Source organism: Arvicola amphibius, chromosome 2 (assembly GCF_903992535.2).
Source record: "Arvicola amphibius chromosome 2, mArvAmp1.2, whole genome shotgun sequence".
In the NCBI taxonomy this organism is placed as follows: domain Eukaryota; kingdom Metazoa; phylum Chordata; class Mammalia; order Rodentia; family Cricetidae; genus Arvicola; species Arvicola amphibius.
This window is the reverse complement of record NC_052048.2, coordinates 122,252,466-122,274,586: the sequence shown is the minus strand read 5'-3', so window position 1 is coordinate 122,274,586 and position 22,121 is coordinate 122,252,466. Positions and strand designations below refer to the sequence as shown.

At 45.3% G+C, this 22,121-nt stretch overlaps 1 long non-coding RNA gene across 1 annotated transcript; it reads right to left on the bottom strand.

The window, feature by feature from the left end:
• Window positions 1-8,625: 8,625 nt before the first annotated feature.
• On the bottom strand, window positions 8,626-16,917 carry LOC119808101. Its single transcript, XR_005284400.1, has 2 exons — window positions 16,767-16,917; window positions 8,626-9,300 (listed from the first exon to the last, which is right to left on the bottom strand). It is a non-coding gene; the product is annotated as an uncharacterized LOC119808101 (long non-coding RNA).
• Between the last annotated feature and the right edge of the window lie 5,204 nt (window positions 16,918-22,121).

The following is a 22,121-nucleotide window of genomic DNA, read 5'->3' as shown; positions in this document are numbered from 1 at the left end:
TGAATTTGGTGAGAACATTATAATCAGGACAAAGTCTGTTTAAAATTTTATAAATCCAACCATCCCCCTTTCGGGCGTAGCTAGATGTACCTCAAAAGCCCAGGAGTAATTTCTGAAAGAGAGTTGGTGGTTATGACAGCCTCCCCCACTGTCTCTTTCACACATCAATGAAATCCTGTAACAAGAATACCACATGGGAGAGTTCTAAGACCTCCACCTCATCTGCCTCCAGAAGTCTCCACAGTGATGACTGAGGTTCTTGGTGCACTGTGGGGGTGATGCTAAGGACCGGAAGCTACAGGTTCTTCATAAAGCAACCTTTGTGAGAATAGTGTTTGGAATTTTTTCCCTAGAGGCTCAAGTTCCTGGCACATATTCAGTACCTAATGGATAATGGCTAAGTAAAAACATATTGAATCAAGAAAAATTATTTTAAAATATTGATTAGGCTCAGCAAGATGGCTAGGTGCATAAAAATACTTGTCACTGAACCTGAGTTTGGTCACTGGAAACTACATGGGAAAGGGAGAGAACCGACTCCCGCACGTTGTCCTTTGACACTTGCAGGGTGCACACATGCATACACACACACACACACACATACACACACACAAGATATATAGATAGATAGAGACAGAGATATAGAGAGGTAGATGGATGGATAGATAGGTAGGTAGGTAGATAGATAGACAGAAGATAGGTAAGTAGATAGATAGATAGATAGATAGATAGACAGACAGACAGACAGACAGAAGGTAGGTAAGTAGATAGATAGATAGATAGATAGATAGATAGATAGACAGACAGAAGGTAGTAAGTAGATAGATAGATAGATAGATAGATAGATAGATAGATAGATAGACAGACAGAAGGTAGGTAAGTAGATAGATAGATAGATAGACAGACAGACAGAAGGTAGGTAAGTAGATAGATAGATAGATAGATAGATAGATAGATAGATAGACAGACAGAAGGTAGGTAAATAGATAGATAGATAGATAGATAGATAGATAGATAGATAGATAGATAGAAGATAGGTAAGTAGATAGATAGAGAGAAGGTAGATAAGTAGATAGGTAGGTAGATAGATAGATAGATAGATAGATAGATAGATAGATAGATAGATAGATGGATCGATGGATGGATAGATAGATAGCTAGATGATAGATAGATAGATAGATAGATAGATAGATAAATAGATGATAGATGTAAAAAATAGAGACAACATATTAACATGAAATAGTCCATCTGTATCTACTCCAATATCTACTCCACACAAAGCCATCTCTAAATTTTGTCAGAGTACATCATACCTTTTTCTGGAACCATTCCTTGGTCACCCGCCCACCCAAGTGTGCAGACTTCGCCTACATTCATCCAAGTCTGTTTGAGAACAAGCACTTTCTCTTCCTCTGACCTGCTGGCCCCAGATGATGCTGTATCTCAAATGGATGGAAAGTACCCCAAAACAACACAACCACCCCCTCCCATTTTCAGCTTCAAAGTAACACTCCCACCCCCCACCGGAAAAAAAACTCAAAGTCTAAAGAAGTTAAGAACCAAGTTGTTCAGGTCAGAGGTAAAAATGGGGGAAGGGGAATCCATTCGATGTGCTTTGAACAGGCTGTTGGAGGTTGCCAGGTCCTGAGCAAGTATCATTAAAGAAAAGCACATGCAAGGACACCCCAGTGTCTGTTCTGCTTTGAAAACAAACATCTCCCCATAATTAGAAACAGCTTTAGTCCCATGCCAGATGTCTGGGCTTCCCTTCCATTTTCAGAAATATCATAAAGAACCATTAGTGGCAGTGTGAAATGTCCTGGCTTATTTTATTTTTTAATCTGTCCATCCTCATGTTTTCAGTCTGACAAAACAGTGCCATTTGATTCCTCTTAAAGATTTTTGTGTGCTGCAGAGAAGGGGCACATGGAGAGGATGCACATGCACCAAACGCTGAACGCCAGAAATCCTGCCACACACAAAGAGCTTATAAAATTTTCACAAAATGTCTTTTAATGGTCTCTCTTTCTCTGTTATAGAAACACACATGCACACACACACACACACACAGAGAGAGAGAGAGAGAGAGAGAGAGAGAGAGAGAGAGAGAGAGCTCAATGAGGCCTGAGCACTCCCTAGAGAGAGTGACTGAAAGCTCTTACAAGCAGGAGGTCTGTGGCATGGGGGCCTGAGTCATCTTCTCCCTGAATCCCACGCTCATCAGACCCCTGGGGAATATACTGACAAGTTCTGGAAACCATGTTTGGAAAGGGATGTTAATCAATTAAAAGAAAGGCCAGAGCATGGGGAAGCACAACCAGGATGAACCTAGGTACTTCAGCTCTTACAAGCAGGGGGTCTGTGTCTTGATCCTCTCTTGACCCCAATGTTCAAATTCCCTTCCACTGAATGAGTGTGTATAAGACCGTGCTTTATGTATACTTCTTGACGGTAGCAGGGACGGTTAGCACAGGCATACAAGACAGAGGTGTGGCAGCTCAGTTTCAACACCTGAAGAATTATCACAGAGTAGGGGGCAGAGCCCTCTCATCCTCTGGTGTGCAGAAGAGAACTAGATTAGGGAAAGGCACAGAAACATGGCTCCTACTCAGAACTGTTACTGTTTTGAAAAGTACTGTGGTGGTTGGGCACATTCTCAGCACCCGATTTGAAATTTTGGAGGAACAAATAAAGACAAGAGGGCATGTGCTCAAATTAGCTACCTGGTTACGAAGTTTTTACTGAACCTGATGCCAGACGACATTGAGAGGAGGGTGGACAGGCAACTATCGCAGTTGACTTTCTATTGCTGTGATAAAGACAACCCAACCAAAAACAACTGTGGGAGGGAAGGGTTTATTTGGCTTACATGTCCTGGTCGCACTCTATCACTGAGGGACACAAGCGCAGGAACCTGGAGGCAGGACCTAAAGTAGAAACCATAGAGGAGTCCTGCATACCAGATTTCCCTCCATGCCTTTCTCATCCTTCTCTGTTATACAGTCCTGGATCAAACACTCAAGGATGGTGCAGTTCACAGTGGACTGGGTCCTCCCTCCTCATCCCTAATCAGGAGAATGTCCCTCAGAGTTGCCTAGAGGACAATCTGATGAAGGCATTTTCTTAAAAAACAAAACAAAACAAAAAACCCTCCTACTTCCCAGATGACTCTAGCTTTTATCAGGTTGACAAAAAACTAACCAAGACAACGACAGAAAGAGGCAAAGCTGATTCTTCCTGTTTGAAACTTGCGGTTTGTTAAGGAATGCAGACAATCATGTAGGTAATCGTATTGGCACAGTGTGAGACAGGCCAGGATAGGGGCAGTGGAGACATCTCATAATGAGTACTCATGAATCCCGAAAGACTTAGATCAAACAAACATGAGATGAGATGGCGCTGGTGAGGGGAATTGCAGCATCCATGAGATCCACAATGGAGGCAGCAGTGTTGCTCAAAGAATAACTCTTGGAGAACCCCCTCCATAGTCTTGACGCTAGCCATCCCTTTAACTTCTAGCTCAACTTACCCTTAGCCTGCAATTTTTCTCCTTGCAGGTCAGCCTTCTTTGATGGCTGAGATCTGCTTTGGCAAACAAGACAAATGTGCTTAGGCTTACTTCGAGGGCCTTGCTATCCTTACTCCTAGGGCAGGGCCAAGGGAATTAGACCTTCAGTGGGAGAGGGTCCCTTGAGACAGCTGATCATCTCAGACAAGATGAAGTCTACACAAGGACGGGATGCAATTTGCCTGAATTAAGAACCATCCATGAGTGACACTACCCTCGGCCTGGCAAGCATGGCCACCAGAAAGCAGCAAGATGGTAAACACATTACAGAGTGGTGCTAGAAACATAATCTTGCATATATATATATATATATATATATATATATATATATATATATATGCCACTGACCTGTACTCCAGAACGGGGGAACTTATATAAAACACATCTCAATAATAAATCGTTAAAGAAAGCAATAGGATGGTTGCTGGAGGAGGCTGAGCCTAAGCATCTCTTGATGAGATGGCTGCTTCCCTTGTATTTATTGGAAGAGGAATATTTTGTCTTCTGACATACATTTTTTTTTTTTCTGTCTTCAGAAATTCCTAACAACCTACAGTCCTGTAAAGGTATGAAAAATATTTCATTAGTGTTGACTCAAAGTACAGCCTATTAATTAATAAAATAATTGCATGCTGTCTCCGTGGTGTTTGTCAAAGCTAAACAGTGAGGGAACTTCCGGGAAGCCCTGCAGATTGGCCCTGGCTGTGTCATTGATCAGGACTTCGATGACTTCAGAGCCTCAGAAATCTTGCCGGGGATTAGCGAACCACAAGGACCCTGTTCTTTCAGTTCTGACACCAGAGACCAAAGTCAGTATGTCTGACTTCAAGATCTCTAACTTTTGAAATGTTCAGAACAGCCTTGGAGGAAACCAGGCAGGAATTATTAGGGAGAAATTAAGGGCCAAAGAATTCAAGTGATTGATTCAGACTTACACCAGAAACAAGGCTAAATTTGCCTACATTTTAGGCCAGAAGTCCTGGAGTGTGGAGAAAAAAATAGGAACCTTCAACTCGGGAACGTGCTGCTTACGTGATGAGCTTTGAGGGAAGGGCGCATACAGGATCCTAAGAGAAATGTACAAAGTCGCAAGGACAGAAAGGGTTGGTAGGGTTCGAGCTGCGGGGCCAGCAGAGGGGAAAGCTGGGAAAGGTTGCCTGCTATGCAGTTTGCATTTCCTCCAGACAAGAAAGTAGGAGCTGCTGGGAAATCCTGGGTTTCTCAACTTTGGCAGTCAGCATTCAACTGAGTTTTTACAGGAAATCGTCCAGATCTCTGGAAATTTATTGGACACAAGTGTGACTCTGGAATTCTATATATCAGCTTGGTAAAAGGCAGAAACACTTCACAATCCACAGGTTTAGAACGGTCGACATTATGGTTACAATTATTTGCCATAAAACTTTCTAATATGAAATTGTATTTTTACAAGGCACTTAATTTTCTGATCTTCACGACTTCTTACAAACAAGCAAACCCAAGCAGAATGAAGGTGGACTGGGAAAAGCAAGTTATTTTTTTAATAAAAGTCAATTTCAGTCTTGGCCTGCCTCAAACAGGGCTGCTTCTTCAGAAAATTCATCAAGCTTCTTGATTTCTTGACTTCCTCTGCAGCCAACAATGGGGTCAGAGGAGGTCATCATGAAGTCCAGCTCAGCCTAAGACACAATGAGTCTATGCTGCATACTTGAATGCATTCTTTCCCCTAGATGTTGGGGAGTTCCAGGATCCCTGTCTGTACAAATGGAATCTGCTAAATCACCTTCATTTTTCATCCTAAATTCAGAAAGCCCCAGTCACAGTCCAAAAAACTCTACAGCCCCTGGCGCTTCCATCCCTAGAGTAAACAGCGGCTGTTTACGCTTCCTAGGGAAAGTTATGTCAAAGGGCCACAGCCCGACCTACTGGAAGGACAGTCTGGTTTAGTGTCGAGAGATCAGGCTCGAGTGTCGGGCACACTTCAAGTAAACCTATCATAGGCTCATAGGTCATAGACATGACCTTGGTCAGTCTGAGTACTGTGGAACAAGTGAGCATTCATGTAGGAAGGGATAGCTGTGTGACTGTATGTACCATGGGGGGCATTAAGTGCTTATAAAAGTCAATGTGAGATGATACATGTTAAACGGGCTAGATCTCCTAAAGGAAGTACCACTCTTTCCCTTAATCTTCCTGGCAAAGTCATTCGCCAAAGGTAAGAGGGCCAGCGATTCAGGGAGGGGAGCCAAACTACATCCGCTCGAGGGGAAAATGTGTGAGTTGATGCCTGAATGAGTTGGTTACATGCTATGAAAGAGCACAGTGAGCAAGAGGCGAAGATGGAGGTACGGGTGGGAACTTACGGAACAGGAGAAGAAACGAAGACAGCAAATGAGGCTAATGTTCATCATTTCTGTTGTCCATGGAAGGCATTGCTGAATAAAATTCTAACCATTTCATCAAGAAGAAGGAATGAAATAGCCACCCTGTGTTCCCACTGAAATAAATGCATGGGCATTTTTATGAGCATGTGGAACTGGCATGCTTTGCAGCATCTTCGTGTGTTCTGGACATGCGCATTCCAACCGGCAGAGTCTTTCTTCATTGTCCCCATTCGCTCATCCTCTCATTCTGGGCACCACACCTGGTGATTTGGCACTAGTCACTGGTGGCCTCACACGAACCTGCCAGCTGCCGTGGGATGGCAGAGCTAAACGTCAGAGTCCAAGGCTAGTCCGTGCAGGTCTGCCACTGCCGAGTACGGATGCTCAGAAGGGCAGCAAATTGCCGAAACGTGGGCTGTCAGCCCAGATGCCTTTGGTTTGGATTTTGATCCTATCACTTCCTAGTGGCATAGGGCAGTCACTTTAAAGTTCTATTTTCACATCTGAGAAATGGACCTGGTGGCAGGACTCACTTCACTGAGGACCAAGAATTGGCACATAAAAAGCCAACATTTCTCCACTGTGTGTTCGGTATACACAAAACGACCATGCTCTTTTTCTGCAAACTCTGGGTTTTGGTGCTTATGGTTGTCCTTAAATTCAGAAACATAAGCCCTTTGAACTATAATGTACAGCCCAGAGGTGGATCTTATAGGATATACCACGATCTAAGTCCCATATCAATGTACATCTTATATCAATGTACATCCCATGTCAAAGTACAATCTCACACCAATGCAATGCCTATTTTCCAGCACAATGCCCTAAAATCCCAAAAGGAGAAAAAAAGAAAAGAATGCAGACTTTCGTTAAAATTAGAAACACAATAAAACTACCAAAGATTTATCAGTTCAATCATGTGAATTCTAAAATTCCAGCAATTTTATCTGGTTACAATTTAAAAGAGAAAATTTTATGCAAGAAAAATAAATAAAAGCAAGGGAAAACATTGGGCTCTGCCTTTGGAAGAACCACTGCTCCCCGCCTATAGTAGTCTGAATGTAACTAGACCCCATAATTCCAAAGGGAGTGGCACTATTAGGAGGTGTGGCCTTGTAGAAGTAGGTATGGCCTTGTTGAGGAAATGTGTCACTGTGGGGGAGGGCTTTGAGGTCTCTTTTGCTCAAACTTTGCTCATTGTGACAGAGAGTCCACTTCCTGTTGCCTCCTGATCAAGATGTAGCCAGCACCATGTCTGCCTGCATGTCGCCATGCTCCCCACCATGATGAGAGTGGACTGAACCTCTGAAACTGAAAGGGAGCCGCCCCAATGAATATTTTCCTTTATAAGAGCTGTGAACCCTAACTAAGACACCACCCCCTGTGCTTTTCAAAACAGCCATCATTTATGGTGGCAGGAAGGGAGCTAACTGCCCTACAGATCTCGTCCCATTTAGTTATCCTGAGAGCCTTCTCTGTAGGCGTATTTGTAGCATGCCCATTTTAAAGATGAAGCAACACTTCAAATCCCAGAGTGGAGCTGGCATTCACGTGCAGCCAAGATGGCTCCAGGCCTTGTGCTTTCAACACTGTTCTGGGGACTTCCTCTGACCCAGGTTGGCCAATCTCAAGGACACAGCACCCACGGCTTGGCCCGAAGAAAAGGTGACCAGAGGAATACTGAGACTAGATCTAATATCCATTGTCATGGTCTGGATTTTAAACATTCCCTAAATGCTTATTTGCAGAAGGCATGATCCCCAGCCGTGTTCAGATGACTAAAGTGCTCCCACCTGGATAACTGATTGACCTACGGATGGGTTTATTGTTTAATTGGCTACTGGACAATGACAGAAACTTAGAGCTAATTGATGTCTTTAGAAGTCTGCCCTTGAAGGCTCTAGCTATAGATGTTTATCCCAGGTATTCCTCTCCTGCCTACCTCTCCCTCCCACTTTCTCCCTCCCTCTCCCCCACTTCCCTTTGTTTCACCACTTGATCCCCACTTCTGCTTTGCCATGACCCAAAGAGATGGAACTAAATATCCATGGACTGAAGCCTCAGAAACTGTGAGCCAAAACTATCTCTCCTCCTTTAAGTCGTCTGTCATAGGCGTTCTGCTACAGCAAATCACACATGTTGCACACACGTATCCTCAGGCTGGACCGGAGACTGTATTCCAGACATGCATAGGCGGAGTGAAATGTAAGTGTGGATCTCGTTTCTCTTATTATCCTACCCTTCGGGTGCCTCAAAGGATTGCTCTAGGGCTGTGGACGGTGCACGCAAATTAATGGTCCTCTGCATATTCACATCCCTGCAAACAGCACAAGGGGCCGCGTGAAGTCTAGCATCCTCTGGGTCAAATCACTTTCCCATAAACATTCCTGTAAGCCTCCCTCATATTAACCTGCCATGCAGTGAAAATGGACCAATTTCACCATCTGAATCTCCTCTGTAAGACTCAAGACACTTCTATGCATTGACGATCACGGTCTACCCAAGCAACCGGAGATGCGGGAAGGAGCCTGCTCGCAGTTTGCACATTACAGGCTGAAAGACTGCGATACACAGAACCAAATAACGCTGCTCTGCAATTTGCAAAACCATCTGTGATGCTATAAAAATGTCTCACCATCCTCTTGACTGCATAAATCACAATTTTTATTGCCCTCTCCCTAGATAAGATGTGGCTTAGTTTGAGAGAGCTGTTTATTGTTTGGCAAGCTATTAAATAAAAGGACCTAATTTCAATTCTCCCTTCTAGTGGGTGGTAAAAATAAAGGGAATTTTGCTTAGGAGAAAAGGAAATAGGAAGGAAATGTCAGATGTTGAAAAGTCTGCTCAGAGGCCTTTGGTCCGTCCATGCAATAAATGAATTTGCCCAACCACAGGCTTCAGGAATGATGAAGTAGGTTTGAATTCTGAATCACTGTTAGGACCACTCACGTAATGTCACTGTTGTTGCCAGCTTTCAAAGCTCCTGAGCTGCTTTTTACAGCAAGTCCCTCAAACAGCCACACGCCAGTGAGTCAGTGTGCCATGAGGGTGGCAGGAAGAACACCTCAGCCGCAGAAAAGGAAGCAACAGCTAATCGTCTCCAAATCTCTTGCTCCCTCCACTTCTCTCAGACAGTTTTCCTCACGTCCCGTGCCTTCCTTCTTCCTTCCGGTTAATTGTCTCACCCTGAGACAAGGAGAGGCCCTGGTCTCCCTGCCAACAGTTGCAATACTCTTGGCAGATGGCGCAACCATGAAGTCAAGGCTGGGCCCAGCCAATGGCCTCCCTTGAAGAAGTGTGCAGTCTGCAACAGGAGGGAGTTCATGCGCATCCACAAGATCCAGTTGCCTTCGGTTTTGTTCCTAATGCCTTTGTTAAAGACAATTCAAGATTTAGAGTTAGGTTGGTCTCATCCGTCCATATTTTCTTTATGGTTGCCAGGTCTGCGTCTGCTCAGCAATGACACCCAATGCTAAGATTATATACCTAAGTAAATGTACCACACTTGTCCAAACAGAAACCTGGGCAAGCTGACACCCTGAAGCAGACTGTCTCATTGTTTCCATACATGTATGGGTTATTGTGCATGAGCTGGGACTCCTAAGATTACTCTCTCTGGAAAAGCCCCCCTTTGGCTCCCTTACTATCTTTTGCTCAGCTTTCACCCCAATTCTTTCATCTTAGCACGGAGAAACATTTTGTTTCTAGCCAGAAACCCACTCAGACTGTTGTAAGCAATCAGAGAATGACTTTCACATTCGTGAAGGAATGTGACAACGCCCAGCTTGAGACACTCAATAGGTGGGGTCTCCAGCAGCGGTTCTCCCAAGCCGCTCTCTCAGCTGTCTTTGTCTCGGCATTTCTCCATGACTGCCCTCAGTCTAGATCCTCTGACTGTATTGACTGCATACAGCTGGTTCCCTCTAGCTGATTCCCCATAGATCAGTGGTTCTCAACCTTCCTAACGCTGCAACCCCTCAGTACAGTTCCTCATGGTGTGCTGACCCCAACCATACAATTACTTTCGTTGCTGCTTCATAGCTGTAATTTTGCTACTGTTATGAATTGTAATGGAAATATCTGATAGGCACGCGGTCTTAGGTTACCCTGTGAAAAGGTGATTCGACCCGCAAAGGGGGTCTCAACCCACAGGTTGAGAACCACTGCTCTGTACCTTCATCCTATAGCATCTCACCAGTCCAGTACCCACAGACAGCTGGTGGCCTTGAGCTTTCAGGGTTCCAATCCCAAGTACAGATGAAGAGGCCTGATTGATTCAACGGGGGCCTGTGTCCGCTGTTGACTCAGTTATTGAAGACCAGGGAAGAGAGGTCATGCAGCTGCCACTATGGAATAGCAAGCAAGATAATGTTTCCAAAGAAGGGGGTGTGGCAATAAAGAGATGACTGCTGGAATGGGTCATGACCCCAGACCCTATTGCACACTGATTTGTATTCCCTTTGATTTGCCTGCAGCTGCCCATGGTGTTATTTGTGCCAAGTTTAGCACCTTTGTGTGAGGAGGTGTGGCAGGCAGAGAGTCTGTAGTCCTATCCCCTAGGGAAAACTCTGACATAAAGGTATATCTTTGCGGGAGTTGTGGAGAGAAAAAAAACCCGAGTTACAGACAGATAAGGACCAGCCTATGGCAGGAGACCCAGCCAAGGGGACTTCTGGGAACATGGGGACTGTGTAGTGAGGCCACTTGCCCCCGTGAAGGCCACCACTGGAGAGGAGGAAGGGAAGGTTTTCTGACCCATTCCTGTTTGTACCTCATGCTACAATTTAGTCTTGTCATATGACTGGGACACATGAGGGTAGAAAGAAGCAAAACAATTTCAAACTCAGAGCTGTTTCCTGGATCTTCTTTATGGAGTTCAAATACCTAAAAAAAAAATGCTTCTGAGAAAAGAATTTTCTGGTTTTGTGGTTCTGCAGCCAGCTACTTAACTCTGCTCTGCAAGAAGCCATCTGCAAGAAGAGTATAAATCAGCGGGTTTAGCTCAGCGTGACTTTGGCCCGCAGGTCTTATTTGCCAACTTCTGCAGGAGCTTGCCTTTGGAACTGTAGCTCTGTGTTTAAACAGTGGCCCAGCCAGAAGGGAAGGGCAGCCACACATCACATTTGCTTTTGTGCCTCCTAAATGCTTTGGGTCAATCCTGGTCCCTTGCCACCATTTCCCAGGAGGACAAAAGCCAAGTCACCCGCATGTTACTTCAGGGGAGAAATGGATTAGTGAAGTGAACACCAGGGCGTGGGTACTGAAGGCTATCAGAGCTCCCAGCCTCCAAACTGGCATAGGAGTCTGGGGTACTGGAGTGCACAGACTGGCATCGCAGTCCCGGGTACTGCAGTGCACACACTGGCATCGCAGTCCCGGGTACTGGAGTGCACAGACTGGCGTAGCAGCCCTGGGTACTGCAGTGCACAGACTCCTCCAGCTTGGAGCACAGGAGCTACAGTTCATTCCCAGACTAACCGTATGTGTGGATGGGGCCGGTGGGACTCATAAGTGACGATGTTTACTTGGACACTCAGTACGCTGCTGGTACAGGGGAAAGAGCTTGAGATGGTATTGGTTAGCAGATGCCACATTCCACATACTGTGTCTCTTCAATGTATCAACCTGTGCGTGTCATTATCTTCTCTAAAACAGAAAGAAAGCAAGAGCTGTCCCTTCCACCAGACAGAAGGCTCCAGACAGCAGAAACATGAGCGAGCGTGGCATGGCAGACGAGAAATGTACCTCCCTCTGCCTCTCCTTCAGCTACTGGCCCCTGGTGCTGCTCACTTGTCTCTGGGAGCTCAAGGACTTTTCCCCACTCCTCTGGGACCTGGAGTCAGCCCGGCCGCCTTCCTACCTGGGATGGAGGCACATCTCTTGTTTCAGACACTTCTTCAGGGGACTCACGCAAGTTCCGAAGAGTAACAAGAATTCCCTTACAGGTACTATGTTCTAATGTATGCTTAGCAAAATTGATTTTTTTCTCCCATTTTATGGGTAGGGGTGTTTTGCCTGCCTGCATGTCTATGCACCATGAATGCAGTACTCTTGGAGGCCAGAGGAAGGTTTGGATCACCTGGGACTGGTAATACACACAGATGTGTACCATCCTGGGGTATTACACATGGATGTGTGTACCGTCCTGGGGTATTACACATGGATGTGTGTACCGTCGTGGGTGCTGGGAAAGGAACCTGGGTCATCTGGAAGGATAGCAAGTACTCAGCCATGAAGCCTTCTCTCTAGCCCTGTTCAGTGAGGTTTCGTTGAATTTTTTGCCATCAGAGCTTTTTGTTAAAATATTTCTGTGTTATTATTTCTCTGTATCTGCCTACTTTGTATTTGTGGAGCCAGCCAACCACAAATTGAAACGTTTGGTGGGGGGAAGGATTGCATCTGTATTAAATATGTAGAAACTTGTTTCTTACAATTACTCTCTAAACAATACATCTGTTTCCCCAGCACTTACAGTGCATTAGGAAATGTGTGCGAACTGGGGATTATCTAAAACATGTGGAGGGATGGGGCTGGGTTACATGCAAACACCACACCACTCATGCAAGGGACTTGGGCATCTGTAGATTTTCATATCCATAGAGGGTCCTGGAGCCAGTTCCCATACATTGCAAGGGATTGCTTCACTACAGGGGAGACACTGAAACTAAGGCAGGGTTTGTAAAGAGAACGCACAACTCTCCCTTCAATATGTCTCCACTTACAAACAAGCGGAAGAAATAGGCCCCAGGCCAACACTCCAGAAGGGTACCACTAAATGTTTACTCCTTAAACATAGTGAACCTTTGTATTGTTCGGGAGAGATGGATGAGCTGGGAAGTTATCTCCTAAGCTCATCGTTTATTTTTTTCCAAGTACTGTTTGTGCAGAACCGAATGACGGCAACGTCCTGGCCCATCCTCCCCTTGGCTGGCTGCCCTCCTGGTAACAGTAAGTGTGAGCAGCTACAGCAAGGACCTGCTAAGGCATCCAGGACGAGGACAAATCGGAAACTAGATAAGTGTTCTCAGAGCATAACTCCATGATGATTATGAATATTCTAGAAACGTTAGTTCATTGGTAGGCTCCAAGGCATTGCAGATGCTGGGTGTGGATGGCGTGGGCCGGCGCCATTGACGCAAAAATTAGTGCATGTAGGATGCTTTGCCAAACTCTGGGGGCCTGTCTGGTTTGAGGCACACATGTTGGGGCCTCCATCAGGGCTGGGTGGAGGCCAGGGCAGGCACGGTGGCCTGGAGACGAACAACATGAAGCAAAGGTCTCAGAGTTCCACGTGCGTGCAAAGCTGGGCATTTGAGCGATCTGTCTGTGTTGAGGGTCTTTTCTGGCTGAGAGTCTAGGGCCCTCAAAGGCATAAGGTGAGGTCAGCATGGAGGAACCAGAGATATCAGTCTTCCCTGAACTGAGCAGGATCGCACAGGCCAAGGATCCCAAGGTTTGGAGCGGAAGAGGTGAAAAACTGCAAGTTCCTTAGCTGAAAGTTCAGGACCAAAGTACTGAGGCATCCTGGAGCTCCTAACGACGTGCAAACACCGAGTCCTCTTCCTTCCAATGCCTTCTGGTGTGCGTTTGTGTGTGTGTGTGTGTGTGTTTGTGTGTGTGTGTGTGTACATGCACATACATGAGTGTACATTTACATGCAAATGCAGAAACATGCATGCCACCGTGCTTTTGTGGAGGTCAGAGCTTGGTGTCAATTATTGCCTTGACCGTATTTGAGGCAGGGTCTCTTATTGCTCACCTTTATGTAAACTGTTAACCATGTTATTTGGCCTGCTAGCTGCCAACCCATTTATGACTGTAGATTCTTGCTACAACCTCCAGGTGTACCCAGGTTCTAAGGATCTGTATTGGTCTGTAGGTGTGCCTCTGTGCAGCCTGTGTGTGCCAGTGTGTGCCTGGGTGCCTGCTGGCATCTACCCTCCTAGCAACCTATGTGCCAGTAAATGAAATATGTCTTATCTATTTGTGACTCTTCAAATCTTTTCAACTTCCCAGCCTTATGTAACCCTCCTCTCTTCCTGGCATTGGAGTGTGGACATCACAAAAAGGTCCCTGACTGTTTCTCCCAGATCTGGTTCACCTTAGTGTGTCTCATGTCATGGGATTGTCAGGGCCCAAGCAGACTCTCGTGCTGCACGGCTGAGAACTCACCTCAGCTGCTCTCCTTTCTGGCTCTCTAATGGGCCCGCATTTCACAGGTACTAAGGAAGACAGGAGAGCCGGCTTTAGTTCTGGGATCTTTACTCTTCAGAGCCGTAATCATGCCCGTGGGTTAGGAACAGGCAAATTCACCATTGCACTCAATGCTTGTGAATGCCAGAGTTGAAATGCATGGCTCCAAAATGATTGGCACTTTTAGCAGGGAAGGAAGGTGATAGAGAAAAGCAGGGTGCTGCTCCCAAGTAGCAGAGATGCATGCCCCGGAGCGCCAGTGCTGCCCCTGAGTAGCAGAGGTCCATGCCCCGGAGTGTGGGTGCTGCTCCCGAGTAGCAGAGATGCATGCCCCGGAGCACCAATGCATTCTCGGTAGCTTGGTTCTGCCATTTACAATGAAGTGATTGTTCATTGTAAACCTCAGTGACTCTCAGTTCGCTCCTCTGTTAAAATGGTGTGCCTTCTTCTCCAAGGTGTGTGATGCTCCCTGGAGAGGAACTGGCAAGCTAAGGTAGGCCACAGGTGTTTGTTACCAGGTAGCTGCTGTCCAGCTTCTTAGATTTCATTCCAAGTGACCATATTCTCATCTGAAATTGATTTGTCTTTAGGTCTGTCTGACTGCTGAGTGAGCCAAAGGTAAACCATTTCCCAGGTGCATTTTAGTTTTCTAGCTAACTTATGATGCTGTGTGGGACTTAAAACTTGCATTTAAATGTCTTGTTTGTATAAAACAAGCAACAAAAAAACTCATTTTTTGTGGTAGAATTTTATCTTCAAATCTCTTTTAAAATGTTCTTTGTAAACATATGGCCAAATATATTTTCTTTGCATTAAAAAAATGAAAGAAAGAATTCTTTCTTTTTGGTTTAAGAACAATTAACACTGAAGCATGGGGGCCCAGACTTTCAGATTTGGAGGAGACAGAGTGCAAAGGAAGGACACAATTGTAACCTGCTTTTCCCATGGAGGTTTCTAGAAAGATACACCTCCCTGAATTATGGGAGGTGCTGACTTTTTGTTTGTTTGTTTGTTTGTTTATGGGTTTTTTTTTAACCATTCATAATCCACAGGAGGGGAGGAGTACTAACTTATTCTTTAGGAAGTCTTTGGACCTCTTAAACAAACGAATATGTGCCCATGATGCCACGTACCTGTCCTAGCCTTACACACCAAACACACATTATGAGAGCATATGTTCAGGTTCCTACCCCTCCTGATAGCCAATCATGCTCTCTATAGCTGCCTTCTCTATTAGTCACTTTGTTTAACTCTGACCAAATACTAGGGAGAAGCATCTAAGAGTGGAAAGGTTTATTTGACTCACAGTTTTGCTAAGGTCAATCCATCACAGTCAGCTTGGTTGTTTGGGGCCTGTGGCAGGGGAAGTGTAGTGTGGACAGGAGCACGTGGCAGGGGAAGTGTAGTGTGGGCAGGAGCACGTGGCAGGGGAAGTGTGGTGTGAACAGGAGCATGTGGCAGGGGAAGTGTGGTGGACAGGAGCACGTGGCAGGGGAAGTGTGGTAGACAGGCGCATGTGGCAGGAGAAGTGTGGTGTGAACAGGAGCATGTGGCAGGGGAAGTGTGGTAGACAGGAGCATATGGCAGGGGAAGTGTGGTGTGAACAGGAGCATGTGGCAGGGGAAGTGTGGTGTGAACAGGAGCACGTGGCAGGGGAAGTGTGGTAGACAGGAGCATGTGGCAGGGGAAGTGTGGTGTGAACAGGAGCACGTGGCAGGGGAAGTGTGGTGTGGACAGGAGCACATGGCAGTGCCTGAAGATATGAAGCAGAGAGAGAGAGAGAAAGAGAGAGAGAGAGAGAGAGAGAGAGAGAGAGAGAGAGAGAGAGAGAGAGAGAGAGAGAGAAAGGGGGATGGGGCAGGATTTCTTCCAAGATCCTGCCCTGTTACCTATTGCCTAGATATCTTCTAAAGTTTCCAGAACTTCCCAAAATTGACCACCATCTAGCAACAGGGCCCCCAAACATGAACATTTTCCTATGGAGACAGTCTATCTCCAAACTGTAACACCGTCTTTACCTGTCTACTTCTATATTGGGTTTAGCAGGTTGGTGCAGAAACAGGCCTACCCAGGACACCCACACAATGCCTGCAGCAGAGAGAAGGGTGGAATCCCTGGACATAGAGACCCACATGTCACTGAGCACACTCCTCCGGGTGATGCACCTTAGCCTCCCTCTGCTCACTATCATGGAGAGTGGATGCTATGTGTTATGAGGTAATAATTAGGTGTATTTGGTTCAACTCAGGAATTTATCTTGCCAAAGTATATTTCCTTAGTAACTACCCAATTACAAACAAACAAACAAAAAAATCAAAACTAGGAGTGTCCTTCAAGTCTGAAGGAGAAATGCTTGAACAAAGGACTGTTTCTTCCCCAGGCACCAGGGGCTGTCTCGGCTTCACATCTCTCCTCCTCTCTAAATGTTGTTCCCAGACAGAGAATGCAGAGGGGGGGGGGATGGAAGGGGCAGGGGAAGTTTCTGCAGCTGAAGCAGAAAACACCAGACTGTCCTCTGGCAATGGGCCTTCCCTCCCACCCGGAAGAGATCTCCAGGGAGAGGAGCTAGCCAGCTGGAGGTCAACGGAGTGCCCTGTGTGGTCTCTTCCAGCTGCTGCTGCCCGCCTCATGGTAGGACTCACCTTAATCCGTCCAAACCACCAGGTGTCAGAGGTCATTTTTCCTGAAGCTACTACAAGCCTCAGCATTCTGTGACCCTTGAAAAGAATGTGCTCCCAGCCTGTGGCAAACTCGCGGTTGCTCTTTTGGGATTCTTTCACCTCCCATGTGTGGGCTGACTCACACACACACACACACACACACACACACACACACACAAGACCAAAAACCTTTTTCAGCTAAGTTCAAATGTTGAAATGAATTATTGACTTTCTCCCTGAGAACTGAAGAGCCGGGGGACAGAGGGACATGTTTAAATATGTGAACTTAGTGCGTGGGGGGAGTGGAAGACTCCGTTCCAGACATACGTCAGCTGGAAGCATTTAGTTAAAAAGGGAGGTACAGTCTGTGCTTTCTTTTCTTTATTTTTTATTTCTTATAGTTATTTATTTATTTGGTTGGTTGGTTTTCGAGACAGGGTTTCTCTGTAGCTTTGGATCCTGACCTGGAACTAGCTCTTGTAGACCAGGTTGGCCTCGAACTCACAGAGATCCGCCTGCCTCTGCCTCCCGAGTGCTGGGATTAAAGGTGTGCGCCACCACCGCCTGGCTTTTTATTTTTTAAAGGAACAGATAGTTGGCTCTGAGTTCTAATCCAGTGAAGAACAAAGGCCACTGTAAAAGAACTGGTTGGTGTCATCAAATGCTTTGTCCCTTACTAATTGGAAAGCTAAGGACCGCTTTTGTCTTTCTTCTTTAAGGTGTATGAAATTCCAAACTTACCCAAGATGCACAGAAAGAAAATTCACACGAGAGGAAGGCATTGATTAAAAACATCTAAAAATCTATCTTGTTTCATTATCAATAAAACCATGGGGCTTAATGATAAACTTAGGGTTTTCTGTTGTTGTGAAGAGACACCATGACCACAGCAACTCTTTCAAGGAAAACATTTCATTGAAGGGGTTTGCTTAGTTTCAGAGGTTCAGTCCATTATTATCATGATGGGGTGTAGTGATGAGCTGTGGGCCGTGTTCCCAGCTGCCCGGCTCCCGGTCACCGGCTAGCTTATACCCCGAAATAACAACACACAAACTGTATTCTTTGAAATACTGCCTGGCCCATTATTTTCAGCCTCTTACTCACATCTTGACTAACCCATATCGAATAATCTGTGTAACACCATGAATGGTGTCTTACCCGGAAAGATTCAGCATGTCTGACCTCGTTGCTGGCTTCATCGCATCTCTCTTCCTGAGGAGAGGCATGGCAGTCTGCTTCAGAGAGGAGAGGCGGGGCAATTTTCTGAGCCATCTACCTCACTTCCTTTTTCCTGTTCTGTCTACTCCGCCCACCTAAATGTTGGCCAATCAAATGGGCCAGACAGTTTCTTTATTAGCCAATGGGAATCCTCCATCATTGGGGAGCTTGACCGCATGCAGGCAAACACGGTGCTGAAGTAGAAGCTGAGAATCCTACATCTTGCATGTAACAGGAACTCAACTGGGCTTAGGAAACCTCAAAGCCCACACCCGCAGTGACACACTTCCTCCAACAAAGCCACACCTCTGAATAGTGTCACTCCCTATGAGATAATGGGGGCCAATGACATTTAAACTAGTGCCTGTGCTATGGGATGGCTCAGTTGGACTAGGAACATGAGAGATGTGGGTCATTCGTGAACGAGAGGTGTGGGTCATTCATGAGGGGGAAATGCCGAAAGCCGTTTATTCAAGCTTAGAGAAGGTCTTATATACCTAACTGCTGCAAGGTGGAAACCCCCCAGGCAGGTGGGAAATTACCAGGCTCAAGACTGAGCCAACAACTCCCCTATAGCTAACCATCAGGGTGGGCAGAGGGAGCACAGGAACAAACAAGATGTTTTGCCAGAAACTGCAAGCTATCCTCAATATGAAGCCTGGGAGGAGGGGTAGACCCGTGGGCCCTACATTCAACTACCACAGATACATTACTGCCTTGTGTTGCAGGCAAATGTAGGAGTAGAAGCAGAGGGCCGCTTCCCACCACCCAGCTAGCTTTACACCCGAAATAATTACACGGAAACTGTATTCATTTAAACACTGCCTGGCCCATTAGTTTCAGCCTCTTATTGGCTAATTCTCACATCTTGCTTTAACCCATATTTAGTAATCTGTGTAGCACCACGAGGTGGTCACTTACCAGGAGAGATCTTTACCTGCATCTGTCTTGGAGAGGAGAGGAATGGCGACTGCCTGAAGCATCTGCCTCACTCTGCTTTCTTTCTCCCACAATTCTGTTTTGTCTACTCTGCCTACCTAATTTTCTGTCCTATTAAAGGGCCAAGGCAGTTTCTTTATTAACCAATGAAAGTAACATAGACAGATGACCCTCCTCCATCAGTCAAGTACATCCTTGGTCCTGCCCTGTATCTTTTTTACCCTGATATCTATCTTGTCCATCCCACCTAGTTTATGGATTATCCTTACATCTTCTATAACTCTCACATTTTAGCCCCAGACTCTTTACCGTTTACTGGATAACCCCCCTTCTAGAGCAGTTCCTCTCAACATGTGGGTTACGACCCCTCTGGGTAGGTGAAAAGACCCTCTCACAGAGGTAGCATATCAGATATCCTATACATCAGTTACTAACATTACAATTCATAACTGTAGCAAAAAATTTCAGTTATGAAGTATCAACAAACATAATTTTATGGTTTGGGGTCACCCCAATGTGAGGAACTGTGCTAAAGGGTCACAGCACTAGGAAGGTTGAGAACCCCTGCTCTATAGTAACTGTGGATGTCAACTCAATTCTGGCCACTGAACATCATTTCAGATTTGGCTTTAAAGTCACTTTCACTGTTTTAGGCTTAGTATCTTGCATACAATCCACAATCAGATCTTGTTCTCATAAATGCTGACCCTGCCCCATCATTATTTTGCTCTGCCAAATGAATTGGTTTGTTACTACTGAACTCAGCCTAATGTAAATATCCATACAGAAATCAGCTACATTCCTTGTTAAAATGTAATGGGAGTGGCCTCCAGTTTAGTTCCTAAGAGTCCTTGTTGCCCCTCTGAAAGCCCATGAGCCTGCCCTTCACAGCTTTTGTCTCAACATCCTGGTCTTCCAAACTCCTACTAAAATGGCCAGTTGAGTTCTGTTTACAGCAATCAATCTAGGGCTTCCCAAGTCTGTAACTTCAAACCCTTCCAAATTCTTCTCACAAGTCAGTTCCAAAGTCTTATGAATTACACCTCCGTGTTAAGGATGCAACAACATTTTCAGGATCAATTTTCTGTACTGATTACCTTTTTCATTATTGCTATGATGGATTCCTGACTTGAAACTAGTTAAGGAAGAAGAAGTTTAACTTCGGTTTACAGTTTGAGGAGCTACAGTCCCTTGTGGTAGGGAAGACATGGGATTGGGTGTCTCTACAGGAATGGGGAAATGTGCCAACTGCTTTCACACATCTCAGTGGACCAAGAACCATGAACGTAGAGTCTAACTGGTACCCCCTTTTCCCACTATGAGATGGTACAACTCACATAGATCTCCCCACCTCAGTTCATCTTCTCTGGAAACATCTTCACTAACACACCCAGCAGTGTTCTTCTGTCCTAGCTGTACTGATATCCTAGGCATTTCTTCATTCAATCAAGTTGACAATCAAAATTAGCCATCACCGCCCATCATCATAAAGTGTATGGTCAGAAAAAGAAAAGAAAATGGAAGAAAAATGGGATGGGGAAAAGGAAAGGTGTGAAGAAAGAACAAAGATGAAAGGAGATGTCAAAGTCTCAAGAAAACATAGCACAGACTAGAGGTAAGCTTGGAAGTGAGGAAGGGAATAAACCAGGTCTAAATAGTCACGGTTTTGAAGTTCTACCAGAACCACCCACTAAGTTCTGCTTACAGGATTTTTCTGGAACTTTTCTATCCTGCATTGTCAAATACTTCCAAATTACTCCTGCAGGTCTGTTTCCAAGGTCTATGGATCACATAATCAAAACCTTGAAGGAATGGTACAAATTAAAGAACTTGGGTGGATGTTTTGGAGCAACTTACAAAAAAAGGCAAAGCTAGTCCCCAACCTGCATACACTTGGCGACCAGAGAAGTCACTTGTGGCTTTGGTAAGTCAGGTTACCTCTCATTATCACTGTCCCAGGGTTTGGTTTTCAAAGCTATTTCCCACCATGCCAGATTTGGGAGCTCATGTTCTTTGATGGATTTCACCTGTTCATTCAAGTAATGACGATTCTCAATGAAGTCACATAATTGGGGGTCATCAAAGGCAACTTTTAACTGTGAAGTCAAAAAGGCAGTTAGCTGATTCTAATATATAATGTCAAAAAATAAACATTCATATTCCAAAGGGCAAGAATAAGGCCATAGAAAGAAGGAATTGGATCAAAGCAAGACTGAAACACAGCAGGGAAACATCAAGTCTGGCAGCTCCATCTCCAGCTTCAACAGCACAGGTCTGGGCTGTCTCATCACCTCTACGGATGACCACAAAGTGCCTACCGGTTTCCTGGCAGACATATTCTTTTCCTGCATCTCCCTGATCCTGGCATCTCTGCTGTCACTGGGTACCACTCTCACAGTTTCACATATAACCTTCTCTGGTGTTCCCTGTGGAGGAGCCATCTCTATAATGCACTGCTTGGTGCTGTGAAATAATGCTCTTGCACACTGTGAGGATGTGTCACCCATATTGGTTAATAAAACACTGATTGGCCAATAGCCAGGCAGGAAGAATAGGCAGAGCAACCAGACTAGAAGAATTCTGGGAAGAGGAAATGCAGACGCAGTCACCAGCCAGATGCAGAGGAAGCAAGATAAGAATGGCTTGCTGAGAAAAGGTACCAAGTCATGTGGCTAAACATAAACAAGAATTATGGGTTAATTTATGTTGTAAGAGCTGGTTAATAATAAGCCTGAGCCAATGGGCCAAACAGTTTATAATTAATAGAAGCCTCTATGTGTTCATTTGGGACTGATTGATTGTAGGACCAGGTGGGACAGAAACTTCCATTTACATCTTAATCTGGCAGGCTTTCTCTAAAATCTTGATGGAAGTCTCCAGGATCCTGTAATTCATATTCTGCATGTCTGCAAAACCAGTTACCATGTGGATGATGCCTAGTTCCACTGTAAATTCAAAGAGTAGCTAGGCCTCCTTAGACTATGGGGATGCAGCAGTTTTTAGTGCCTGAGTGGCTGAGCATGGGAAAATAATTTCCTTGATGACTCTTCTTTAGCAGGACACTGGAAATTCTCTCTTTTCAAAGAAAAGTCCTGTAAATGAGTTTTCAGTTTTACATCACAGAGTCTGCAATGGATGAGATCTTGCTGGTGCCTAAAAGCCCTTGAGGCACCTTTTCTA